The sequence below is a fragment of the Lynx rufus genome, unplaced genomic scaffold, assembly GCF_022079265.1.
Source record: "Lynx rufus isolate CCGP_SWC_20201006 ecotype Redwood Valley unplaced genomic scaffold, mLynRuf1.p SCAF_3, whole genome shotgun sequence".
In the NCBI taxonomy this organism is placed as follows: Eukaryota; Metazoa; Chordata; class Mammalia; order Carnivora; family Felidae; genus Lynx; species Lynx rufus.
Genome location: NW_025814845.1, coordinates 122,641,479 through 122,655,306, shown reverse-complemented (window position 1 = coordinate 122,655,306; position 13,828 = coordinate 122,641,479).

Below are 13,828 nucleotides of genomic sequence, written 5' to 3'. Positions count from 1 at the left end.
GAATACTTTTCTTTTGCCTGTTCATATAGCAAACATGAACAAAAGAGTGTCCAGAGTGCACAGTTATGCCTTGTGTATGTGTGTGTGCGTATGAGTGTGTGTGTACCTGCCTTAGCTCTTCATTTCCTGAGCTTGTCCTTATCAGAATTTATTCCTTACTTTACATACGTATATTGTCTGTCACCCAAATTCAATAAGCAATGCGAAATAAGAGCTTCAGAAAAGCGATGTTTGATGACTCTTGTTTGCTGAATACTTTTGTCGAATCCCGTTGCCCGAAGAGCCCCTGTTTCAGTGAGTCCTAGCTGTGTCATGGAGCATCTTTTGTTTACTGGAAATAAAGACCTTGTACAAGGTGGAGGGGTCTGTTTTTGCAGGATAAGCAGTGACTAGAAAGCTAAACTGAGAACCTCTGATCAGTTTCTTATGGGGAATTGTATAAATTTATAAAATGACTTTTAGTGCTGCTTTCTTTTATGTTTTCTTTTCCTGTCTTTGCTAGTATATCTGTGCTCTGAATAGCAAGAAGTGCCATAACCGTGACTATCAAGGAAATATGTTATTTAGCTTGGTCATGAGAAAGCTGTTCTGTGGTTGTTGAGGCAAAACCTGCCTGACCCTTTGTTAACTTAGGAGATTTGGTTATAATTTCAAACAACACCATTTTTTCCCTCTATGTAGTAGGAAAAAAGTGAACTCTTACACATTTGGCTGTAGCACAGCTGTATTGATAGCCCTCTGTTCTAACCTTAAGCATTGATAGAGACGGTGATTTCTTTTTTTATTTCCATTGTGACTTTTCTTTGTGTATTTTTAAAAATTAGCTGACATTAACACTGATCTATGTAACAATGATTGAACCCCCCCCCCTTTTTAAGAACTAAATATTTGAACAGATTTCACAGCAGTAGTAAAAACCAAACTCTTTAACTTTTAATGTACATCTTTTAAGGATTCTGAACACCCACCCTATTTGGAATTGAAAAGTCCTTTCTGGCTTGTATTGGGGCTGGGCATGGTTATTAATTCATTAGGGAATGGTGGATCCACTCTTCAGCTCTTCTGCCTTTCTTTGGTCCTGGGAGCCAAGGGGAGAGAGGAGGAGGGGTGGAGGGGGAAAGACAGTGAAGGGAAGGAGGAGACAGGGAGACAAAGCCTGAGAGGGAGACGATGACATTAGAGGTGACACATAGCTATCATGAGCTTCCTCAGTCTGAAGGGAAGAATAATGAAGGGTTTTCCCTGCCTTCTACAGCCCGAGGACAACCCTATGGCCACAGCACCTTTTCTAATCCCATTTTCTGTGTGCTGCATGTCATAATCTGTAAGGCACTGGTTCCAAGTGAAAACACTGAATCCAAACAGTGACTGGGTCTTGTATTTATTTGCACTTTAAAACTACGGTGTGTGGGGAAAACTTTCTCTTAAAAAAAAAAAAAAAAGAAGGGCAGCGACAGAACAGCACCATGAATATGTTGACATTTAAGTAGAGTCACTGGACCAGTAAGCCTTCAGATTTTAGTCCTCTGATTTATAGTAAGATTTTGCCAATGAGAGAAAAACACATAGTCTCTTTCAAAGTTTTAATAAAAATCTCGTCTCTTTGTTTCTTGCAATTGAAGGCCCTTTGTGACAATTAGCAGCTGTCCTAGAGTCTGGCTGACACTAAGCACCCCAATGCCAACAGAATCCTGGAAGACTACAGCAACAAGGCTCTGGGTGGGAATGAGGCAGAACAATTTTCCTAGATGCAGGGACCTGGGCAGCATGCGAAAAGTAGCAGGGTTCCATACCGCATGTTGTTTTAGGCGCAAAGATAATTGGTAATAACCAAGTAAGAAGAACCTGTATACGCGCACGTTGAAATAGCCACTTGCCAACTTTCCTTGACTGGTGAGTAGAACAGTCAGTGGGCTAAATGATTTTATCATTCTGTAAGGAGAGAGTTGATGGTTTAAAAGTGTGAAAAAGTCTGTGTGTCTATTTTGAAGATATGAATAGTATTTGTAAACTTCCTGGGAATTTGGGGCAAAGAGGGCCAGATAGGAACTAGAGAGAGGAGAGGATTCCTTAGCGTGACATCCGGGAGGGAAGGGGCAAAGCAAGGAAATTGGAAGACAGGCAGATTTGCGGGGATAGCATTTGTCTCTGCCTATCTGCTAAGGAGTGTTGTAGCAGACCTTAAGAAAGAGAAACTATTGGAAAGAGCCTAATCTAGCCATTTTATAAATGCCAGTTAATCATTATATTTTGATGATATAGAAAAATGGTGTGATTGTGGTTGAAAAAAAATCATTATTTAGACCTTTCGTCATTTTAATTCTATGGACGATATGTTCACTATTTTACTCCTTCAAAGTTTGGCCATTGGAGATGTATTAAGAATTTATGAAAACATTTTATTATGAGATTGCATTTACTTTTTGCAGACAAAAAGCAAAAACAGTATCTGAGCTGATTTTGAGTTGGTTGACCTACTAGAAATAGATTGTGACAAAGGGTTAATAATATTAAGTATCTTTCAATGCAATAGTTTAAAATTTTTTAAATGCTGGAGGAAAAGCTTTTAAATGAATATTAATTTAGCTTTAGAAGTTGTCCTTATCCCATTGAACTTCCTTCATTTCCTTGTGGCTAATTTGGGTGTACATAATTTCTTTTTTGGTTCACTTTCTCGGGCTACAGATTTACTCCCAAGCAATTATGTAACAATTCCAGGGGAAAATACTTAGTTCACTTTTGATTTAATAGGACTTCTTGACTGAGGATTAGAGAATTGGTTTAAAAATCCACAAATGCAGGCTAAACATTTTATAGTAATTACGTCTATTGGAGCAGTAATATGAGCCCTCTACTTTTAAAAAATAATGAATAAGGATGTGTAGAAACAAAATCTGATCCAACCCATGGACATCTAATAACTTGGTCAAAAAGGTTGTTTGCTAGAATTCTATATGTATATTGTCTGGTTCCTGGAATTGAGTTATTATTAGATCTGTCCTACCAACTTGGAGGACAAATGGTAGGCCATCCTTATCCAAAACAAAACCATAATTTTATATCAACATTTTTTTACTTAGATTATAATTTAGCTTTCATATCTAATAGAATTTACTAGTTCCCATTAGAATATCATTATTTTTATTCTTCTCTATCTGGTAGTTATTTATAAAGAGAAAAAAAAGCATTACAGGGAGATCATTTCAGGTCATTTATCTTTGTGTGTGTTTAATGGAATTTTGGCTCATTTAGTACATCCTCATTTCAGAAGAATTAATGGAACCACCCCAGTGGATAAATAAGCAGAATCACTTGTGTGCTTTACTAAGCTAATTTCCTATTTTAAAAATGATAATATTCTATTAAGTTCTCTAGTCACTTCATCTCAGAATAATATGAATACTGTAATAGGTATAATTTTATAATTTCTGTTAAATTATGGATGCAGACTTTAGTTTCATTCCAGTATTGTCAGTAACTAGCTGTATGATTTTGGACAATTCACTTAATATTGTTGGACTTCACATTCCTTTTTTTTTTAAAAATTTTTATGTTTATTTTTGAAAGAGACAGAGTGTTAGCAGGGGAGGGGGCAGAGACAGAGGGAGACACAGAATCCCAAGCAGGCTCCAGGCTCTGAGCTGTCTGCACAGAGCCTAACGCGGAGCTTAAACTCATGGACTGCGAGATCATGACCTGAGCTGAAGTCCAGCGCTTAACCTACCGAGCCGCCAAGGCACCCCATTCAGATTCCTTATCTCTAAAATGAGGACAGGGGAAGAGGCACTCCAGGATCCTTTTTTTTTTTATTCTAAAATTTCACGATACAGAAAGCATTTGCATGAACTTAGCTGAGTGTCTATGTAGAACAACCTAGTTACTTTGATAGTACAATTGAATTAAATTGAATATTGGTTTTCTTTTCAGGCTCTCAGAAGTATTGTTGAAAAGAAAATTGAGATATCTCTAATGATTCTGAATACATTGGTCTAGCTTCGTATTACCTGATAGTTTCCTAAAAGTAAGAAAAGATACTGCATAATAGCTCACAGTATTTGTGAGCTCACACTCTTATTTGTTAGGAGTCTCTTGGTTGCAAGGGATAGAACTCCAACTCAAAGTGTTTTAAGCATAATAAGGAGAATATTTTGAAATCTACAGTTATCCATCCAAGAATGGATCAGCTTGAGGTACAGATAGATTCAGGGTTTCAAATGACATCCTTGGGGACTTGCTTTTGTATCCTTTCACCTTGCTTTTCTATTGATTTATTTCTCAGGCAGGCAGGTTCTCAATGTGGTAGGAAAAGGAGCACCAAGAATATATCCTTTTGAATTTTGATTAAAAGGAAGAAAGACTGTCACAACAAGATTACATACATCAAATCTGATCAAATACTCCTCTGACTGACTTTCATTAGGTCATGTGCTCATCCAGTCATTATGGTTGGAATAAAGAGGGAGTATTCTGATTGGCCAGCTGTGATTATAGCATCACCATGTGGCCACAGGCAGGTTCACCCCACCTGAATTACAAGAAATGGACTTTCCAGAGGAAAGTAGGATTCTGTTGTTAGAAGTACCATGGACATGCTGAAAAGACACAGCAAAATAACAAATCTAACACAAGGCTTTAGATTTGGCAGTCGAAAAATTTTAGCCAAGTGAATAATTTGTCAACACAGTTAAAAACAAAAAATAAAAAAACAAAAAAACCCCAAACAACTAGTAGTTGAATGACTTCAAGTTTTTCTTTAAACCATTCAATCAGGCAGATGTCAGGACCCTTCCTGAACTAATTTAAAATTGATCTGCCCAAGGATTCAGAAACTTTGCTTTATTCATGCATTTATTTCATTCTGTTAATAATTTATAGTGGTGAATCTTTGTGTTTCTCCAAGGTATTCAAGATGGGCACCTTGATTTTTTTGCTCGTTAACACTTACATGCTTCCAATATTGCTGCTCTGTTCCTATCTTATACAAGAGAGAGTAGATTTGAAATTATTTTCAGCATATTTAGGGTATTTTTCAAAAGCAAAGGATAAGATGTCATTCAGACTTCTATTTTTTTATGTGACATATGTAATTTAAACTTTTCCATTTGGCACCCATTCAGTATTAATTGAACTTTATTCTTTTTATATTTTATTTTTTATTTTTGGGAGGGAGGGAGACAGAGCACAAGCAAGGGAGGGGGCAGAGAGAGAGGGAGACACAGAATCCAAAGCAGGCTCTAGCCTCTGAGCTGTCAGTACGGAGCCTGATGCGGGGCTCAAATTTGTGAACCGTGAGATCATGACCTGAGCCAAAGTCAGACGCTTAACCAGCTGAGGCACGCAGATGGCTGTTGAACTTTATTCTTAATTACAGGAATGTTTTGAGTCATATATTGTGTAGACGTCAAGGCAACATTTACTTTTGTCATTTATTATAAAAAGCGTCTTGGGGGAGAATCTCATTCAATTATTATTAGTTATTAATAATTAGCACTAGAGATCTTTTAATTGGCAAAAAGTTTTATTTAACAATTTAAACAATATAATTAGACTAAAATTTTTTATTGATGCTATCTCACTGAGTAATGTTCAAGACAGCACAGTACAAAAGAAAGAATGTAGGAGTGCCTGGGTGGCTCAGTCGGCTAAGCATCTGACTCTTGATCCCGGCTGGGGTTAACATCTCATCTTTCGTGAATTCAAGCCCCATGTGGAGCTCTGTGCTGACGGCGTGGAGCCTGCTTGGAATTCTCTCTCCCTCCCTCTCTGCTGCTACCCCACTCATGAGCGCGCGCACTCTCTCTCTCTCTCAAAATAAATAAACTTAAAAAAAATTAAAAAAGAACTGGTAAGAAAGAATGTATACTTTTGCAACACATGGAATTGGTTCCAAACCCAGTTCTTGGAATCACTGGTTCTGTGGCTCTAGGGAAGTACTTAATATCTCTGTTCCTCATCCGTATTTGTAAAATGGAAGGAATCATAATCCTCCTTCACAGTACCTGTATCAATATTACAAAAAGGACAGTAGGTGATCATTCCTAGCATAATGCTCAAAATTTAATAAATATTATTTAGTTGTTCCTTCTTTTATTTTTATTTCCTTCTCCCCCTCCTTCTTCCCTTTTTCTCCTCCCATCATCTCAAACCTAGCTAAATAGTCACTCGATCAATGTTTTGCCACCTCTTTTAATTAAAGCATAAATATATTTAATTGAAGAAATAATTGATTAAATATCACTTTATTTAAGAGTAAAAAAGCCCACATTGGATAATAAAAGATGTGTAGGTGTGTCCTTATGACGAATTAAGAATGATCTGCTTTCGGGACACCCTGGGTGGCTCAGTCGGTTGGGCTTTTGACTTCAGCTCAGGTCATGATCTCTTGGTCCATGAGTTCGAGCCCTGCATCGGACTCTGTGCTGCCAGCTCAGAGCCTGGAGCCTGCTTCAGATCCTGTCTCCCTTTCTGTCCCTCCCTTCCCTACTCATGTTCTGTCTCTCTCTGTCACTCAAAAATGAATAAATATTAAAAAAAAAAAACAACTTAAAAAAAAAAAAGATCTGGTTTAAACCGTATGCCCTTAAGTGAATTCTGCTTTTCTCCCCTGCACAGAAAAGTAAGTCAAACAAAATTATTATATTGTTGAACATTTACAGACTAATGATTAATTATATGTTTGCAATCTAATCTAGCTAGAAGGAAGGGTAAAAAAGAGTCTAGTAAATTGCTGGAAGTCTTAAATAAATAGATTTTAGCCTCACTTTCTTTGAATTCTTGCTATACATTTGACATTGAAAAAGCTACAGGAAATGAGAGAATGTGTATATCTGGGCCTTGGAAGTGGAAATATTCCTTATATAGAGAGTATTCTGCTAACAGAATCAACCCTGGTATATAGCAAATACTCAGTATATTTAGTTCCTACTACAAAGTTTTGAATTGTTAAAAAAAATCTTTTTGTTGATGATATTTTATTATTATAGAAGGTCATGATTTTGTCCTGAACCTTTTTTTGATACGAAAAAAAGTGAAAATAGTAGTTCTTTATTTTTTCCTGAAAGGCATTTTAAAGAAATATTCCAAATGATGCACTGCATTTTTATAGATTATAAAAAGTTATTGAATTTTAAGCACTTAAACAGAACCAAGGTGATTTCAAGGGAGTTGCCTCCTCTGGAACAGTAAAAATCGCTTCCTAGACAATGGCATCAAAAGTCAGGCTTCCATGAAGGGATGGAAACTCAGCAATTGCTGGCCGCTGGGCAGTGGGTAGGAACTGTACATTGGGCTTTTAATTGCTGTTTTGCTCTAGGTCATGCCTTGCTGTTTCAATTAAATCTCTGGCATAAAGAATCCCTTGTCCCCTTCTTCTTGCATTTGATCACCTAATGGAAAGAAGCCTATATTCCTCAGGGAAATAACTTGGGGCAGTGTGAATCAATCTCTCTGTCGTTCTCTTTCTCTCTCCTTTGTAAAATCTAATTTTAGTGTTATTATAGCAAATCACATGTAAAAAAGGAGTAGAATTGGTGTTCATTTCTCTGCTCCTCATTATTGCTCTCAATGCAAAGTTTTGAACAAGCGAGAGGAAAAGAGTTGATTTAATCCTAACAGTTTTAAGTGTATATATCGGGAGAAGTTAAGTGTAAGTATAAGTCTGGAAAGCACCAGGATATATTTAGCCCCAGCTTCTGCTATTGAGTAAAAACTTTCATTTTGAAAAAACAAAAGAAAAAAAAAACCCAAAACCTTGAATTTTCAAATTAGTAACCCACCTTATTTTAATTATGTGGACTCACAGTGGGCACGCCTACTAGCCTCAAGACACCTGCAATTTAGCACAGCAGGTGAGAAGTGTACATAAATAACTCTAATGTTAGGTGGAAGGTGATAAATTATAATAACAGGAGAGTTGTATTGACAGGTTCTGGGAATTCAGAGAAAGGAGAGATTTTTTTTTTTCTATTAAAACATGAAGCAGGGGACAGTAAAGTATTAAGAAGAAACACAATCAAGAGGCTGATGATCTTTGAGCAAAACTTTGAAGGTTAACTAAGATGTTAAAAATACAGTTAAATTAAGGGTGCGTGGGTAGCTTAGTCAGTTGAGCATCTGACTTTGGCTCAAGTCGTGATCTCACGGTGAGTTCCAGCCCCACATTGGACTCTCTCTCTACCATTGGGGCAGAGCCCGCTTCAGATCCTCTGTTCCCCTCTCTCCCTCTCCCCTCGTTACTTGCATGTGCGCTCTTTCTGTCTCTCTTTCTCGAAAATAAACGTTAAGAACAATGTAAAAATACAGTAAAATTTCAAATAATTTGTAATATCTGGGTATAATTTGTAATATTTCACAGCTATTGGGATGTGAGAAAAGACAATCCATCTTTATATAACTACTATGAATCTAGTTAAGTTAATCAAAATTATTTCCAAACAGTTTTATAGAGGCTGTGTATGTTTTTATTGAGTAAAGGTAAAACAATCTATGTGTGTGCATTTGTGTGGGTGAGTATGTGTTACAGAAGTCAGTGTATGGGTCTGATGATCAGAGTCTATTCCAGTTATTATCTTCATGAGGAATTTTAATCTTTGCCTGTTCCAGCAGTTTGCTAATTAAAACTGTAGCCATCATGGTCTCCTGTTCTTTGAAGTTAAGCAAGTAAATGCTATGTTACTAGGTGTGCCTGGGAAGGTGTAGATATGGAGATATTTTTACCATGTGGCACATGAGTAGCTAATTTATTTAAGCCGATATCATTAAAATACTATTAATAAGCGATTTGATATTTAGAAAAAAATAGATCATGTATCACAGCGATTTTAAATAGCATACAATTCTCTCTCCATGTTGACTCCCAAGAAGTCACATTTTGTCCTAAACGATTAAAATTGGGTTTACAATTTGTAGTTATGGATTTTCAAAAATATGAAATTAACTAAGCAAATAGATTAATTACTTCTTACCTGAGGCCAAAAAAAGAAAAAAAACAACAACCCAAAAAAGAATGCATCATTGTCTTGGAGTGGTATCAAGGGTAACAATACGCTGGCTGCTTTTGAAAGAACAAGTAAGTTTCAAATTTGTGGTTTGGAAAAACAACTGGTGTGTTGAGTTTAATTAACCAGAGTGTAATTCGTGATTAATACCACTGGAATTTCACTTGAACAATGTGACAATGAGCAGGTAATGGCAATTGTGAAAAGAAATGATGAGTGAAAAATGCATTGTTTCTAGCCTTTTAGCTTTGAGGTAGTTAGAATTCAGAGAGGTTTCATTCATGCCCACAATTCCATTGAGATTACAGATGTGGCCAAGTTACTCTTGAGATCTTTATTTTCCTTAAAAGTTGAATGGGAAGAATAATATCTATTGTTTGGGGTTGTTTAAGGATAAATGAAACAGACCATGTGAATTGCCAGGTATATAATTTGACACTCTATAAATTATAGGTTTTATTATTGCTGCTGTGTATTTTTTCACAAGGAATTTTGAGGCCATCTTGGATCCTTAAGAGTATTTGCTGATGCTAAACTAAAAGAAGAAAAAATTCAGAAAAGTCAGTGTTATTACCAAGGATGTTGTGAAACAAAATTTCACTCATTTCTGACAGCGCAAATTGGAACATCTCTTTTGCTTTAGCAATTGCTATCTATTGTGACCCTACTGCAAGTACAAAAATGCACTATTTTAAAAGTGTGGGGTAGGAAACTGAGTGGGTAGAAAGGGCTTTTGGTGATTCATTGGGAAAAAGGGAGCCCAGGGGAGTCAGGAAATACCTTTCTGTTAAACACTGGAAAAAGCTAGAGAAAAGAGAGAGAAAAAAAAATGCAACTTCCATTGAATTAAAACATTTCCTCCCACTTATGGTCTGTGTTGACAGCATAACCTAACTATTTGCAGAAGGCAGCAACCACAGCAGATGGTGGTACAAGCACCTGGGATATTAGCAGGCAGAAACCCAGAAAGACTGTTTCTGTGGTGAAGGTTTTTCAGCCCGAATCTGGGGTTCAAGGTACTGCGTGCCAAGGGGAGGAGTGAAAACACATCCTGATGAAAATTCTTCCAGAGTCAGCACATTCAGGAAATTTCATTGAGGCCAGCACCAGTAAATAGTAACAACGTCATATTGTCACAGGAGGAGAGCAACTAGTTTTCCAAGCAGATGCCATCTCAAGTTTGTGCGGACCCCACACATCCATATGTGGCTTGTGCCATCTAGGCTTTCTGATACATTTCTCATCCTCCCTTCTTAGCATGTCCTTTATTTTAAACATTCCCGGGGGTGCCTGGATGGCTCAGTCAGTTAAGCATCCCACTTTGGCTCAGGTCATGATCTCACTGTTTGTGGGTTCTAGCCCTACTTTGGGCTCTGTGCTGACAGCTCAGAGCCTAGAGCCTGCTTTGGATTCTGTGTCTCCCTCTCTCTCTGTCCCTCCCCTACTGATGTTCTGTCTCTCTCTCTCTCTCAAAAATAAACATCCAAAAACAATTTTTTTAAACATTCCCAGGACATTGGGCAAAGCTAATGTGAGGGATATACTATCTCCCAACATTACACCAAACTAGTTATCTCAGAGAAAGAAAAAAATGACCCCTGATAGAGGTATCAGAGCAGTTGATCCAGAAGATGTTCATGTACTTTTCCCAGGATCCAGCAGTCCTAGAGTCACATTGCTAGACCTGGAAAATATCCAGAAAATAGCATAATAAAATAATAAATATAAAATAAAATGATAATAAGTTCAAAGTTAAGCATTTTAAGGTAATGTACATGCCCCAAGGGAGAAAATACTTAAGTAAATTAGTAGAATATTAAGTAATATTAGTAGAATTAGTAAACTAATAAAAATTATACACGTGAAAAATACTTGCCAATATCATGTAATGTTATGTGGGAAAAATGTGTGTGATAAGTGTCACAATATGAAAACCATGCATTTATAAAAACAAGGGAATATACAAGAAATGGTATTACTTATTTATACTAGGCAATATGCTAATGGGATATTTTTTATGTTAATTTTAAAATAAAAACTTGTTGATGCAGAATTTTTTTTTCTTTTAAGATAAACTCTTTAATAAGCCTGTGTCTTTGAGAATGGGAAAGAGGAAGAGGAGAATTCAGCTGTGAACATGATGAACTCTTCAGGTCAAGTTCCTAAATGTAGGATTCATTTTAAACTGAATTATAATTAAATAAACTAGATACATTGCACTGATTTTTTTTTTAATTTTTTTTTTCAACGTTTATTTATTTTTGGGACAGAGAGAGACAGAGCATGAACGGGGGAGGGGCAGAGAGAGAGGGAGACACAGAATCAGAAACAGGCTCCAGGCTCTGAGCCATCAGCCCAGAGCCCGACGCGGGGCTCGAACTCACGCACCGCGAGATCGTGACCTGGCTGAAGTCAGACGCTTAACCGACTGCGCCACCCAGGCGCCCCCATTGCACTGATTTTAAGATTAAAGATAGAGAAAAACTTCAAGACACATGAAAGTAAAAAATCTCACTGCCACACTGACTGGACGTATTCGTTTATGTCATAGTAGAAACAGGAATTGTAGAAATTGGAAATGCACAGTATCCCTCATCCAGTGTTTCTGTGGAAATTTTGTATCTTTCTGTGTTTCCAAAATTATGATGTCTACCTCAGCATTGTTTTACTGTGTTGGTCTTCTCCCCTCATTTATTAAAACTCAAAATGGTAGGAAAAAACAATGTCAAAAGATTGTGCTTCTTAAGGAATATCCACCAGCCTTTAAGGAAAATATATTTTCTAAGTCAAAAGATCACAGATAATCAGACAGAAAATTGGAGGTTGATACCTGATGCCACCAACCATTGTGAGTGTGCAAGGGAACAGTACATCCTTCTGATCACACTTATCGTACTTCCTTTTCATTTAGAATACACACACTTGAAAAGTCCTCCTTTTTCAAATTGTCCCTTCTCTGATACTTTTCCAATCATCTATGAAAGCATTTTTTTTTCTTTTTGTAAAGAAAGTGGACCAGGGACCTCTTCATTTAATCCTGTTGAAGACATTTCCAAGAAGCCTAAATAATTAGGCACAAGATCTGAGAATTTGCCTAAATTAAGGCTTGCAAAGAATCCTACGATCCAGCCACTCCTTCCTCTGTATATCGGCCTATCTTCTAATGGGCTATAAACTCTGATACTTAATATTGGCAATTTTCTCTTATTGAAAGCAATGGTTTGAAACCCAAAGACCCTTGAAACACAGACAAGGGTTAAAAATCTGTATACTGTAGAGCCTATAGTTAACAATACTATATTGCATACTTAAAAATTTGCGAAGAGGGTAGATCTTATATTAAGATTCTTACACAAAATAATAATGAAGAGGGTGGGAAAAAAAACTTTAGGGTGTGATGGATATATTTATGACATAGATTGTGATGATGGTTCATGGGTGTATACTTATCTCTAAGCTCATCAAGTTGTGTAAATTAAATAGGTGCAGCTTTTTGTAAGTCAACCATACCTCAACAAAGTGGTTAAAAAACACAAGTATTAGGATATTGGGTTCATTCATTTTTTTTAAAAAAAATGAGATTTGAATATGTCCACTGTATTGAGAATGTTTCTTACAATTTTCCATTCCTGCCTCCTGACTTAATGGGGAAGTACACTCATAAATATTCAGAGACAGATGCATTGCACGCACACAAACTTTTAAAAAGTTAACTTATAAATAAATGTATTCAAACTTGTAAAGGCATGCATACTTCATGGAAGACTATGTTAAGGCTATTTTTAATAATTCAGGTACTTCAAGGCAGCCATCTAATAGAACTCAGGTCAAAATTTTTTATTTTAAAATGTAAAATATGTTGGGAGATTTCCACACTAGTTTCAACCATGAAATTAAGTGGTATCCAAAAGCAAATCATACAATGAGTCTTATAAAAAAAATGCAGTATACCCCTTTCTATGTTTCAGTATCATTTATTTTCTTCTTTGGAATCTGTGGTCTAGGAATGATTATTTATTTTACGTTTACTGCTAGCTAAGACTTGCATTTTCCCTATCAAATGAGAAGCAACAGAGAGAGGCAGTGGTAATGCTGATGTTAGTTGAGTCAATATTATTAATTAGATGAAAATATCTAATATTTTTCTTTTTTTTATTTATTTATTTAAAAAAAATTTTTTTTCAACGTTTATTTATTTTTGGGACAGAGAGAGACAGAGCATGAACGGGGGAGGGGCAGAGAGAGAGGGAGACACAGAATCGGAAACAGGCTCCAGGCTCTGAGCCATCAGCCCAGAGCCCGACGCGGGGCTCGAACTCACGGACCGCAAGATCGTGACCTGGCTGAAGTCGGACGCTTAACCGACTGCGCCACCCAGGCGCCCCTCTAGTATTTTTCAAAAAACATTTACAAGCTAAACTGGTCTTAAGGAATGAATACTTTTATTTCAGTAGAAATAAACTACCAAACCTATGCTTGGATTATTCCTGGACTGTCTTCAAAGCATGTGAAGTTTGGCTGAAAAATATAGAAGAACAATTAGTTGTCTCTGAACTGAAACTTAAATAAGGTTGAAGGAATGGAATGGCTGCTGTTGAGGGCAGTTTCAAGGGACTGACTAATGTCCTAAATTCTGTGGTAAACACATACTATACAGTCAAGATTTAAGGGTGTCTATTATATTGGATAAAAGATCAGTGTCCTATTTCCAAACTCCACAGCATTTAAAAATTTGTTTTGGTTTAGGCCTGTTTCATAGAAGGGAAGTCTTTAGTTTATTTTGAGTTTGGGGACAGATTCTAGTAATCCAAATTAGTATCTCATCTTCATAA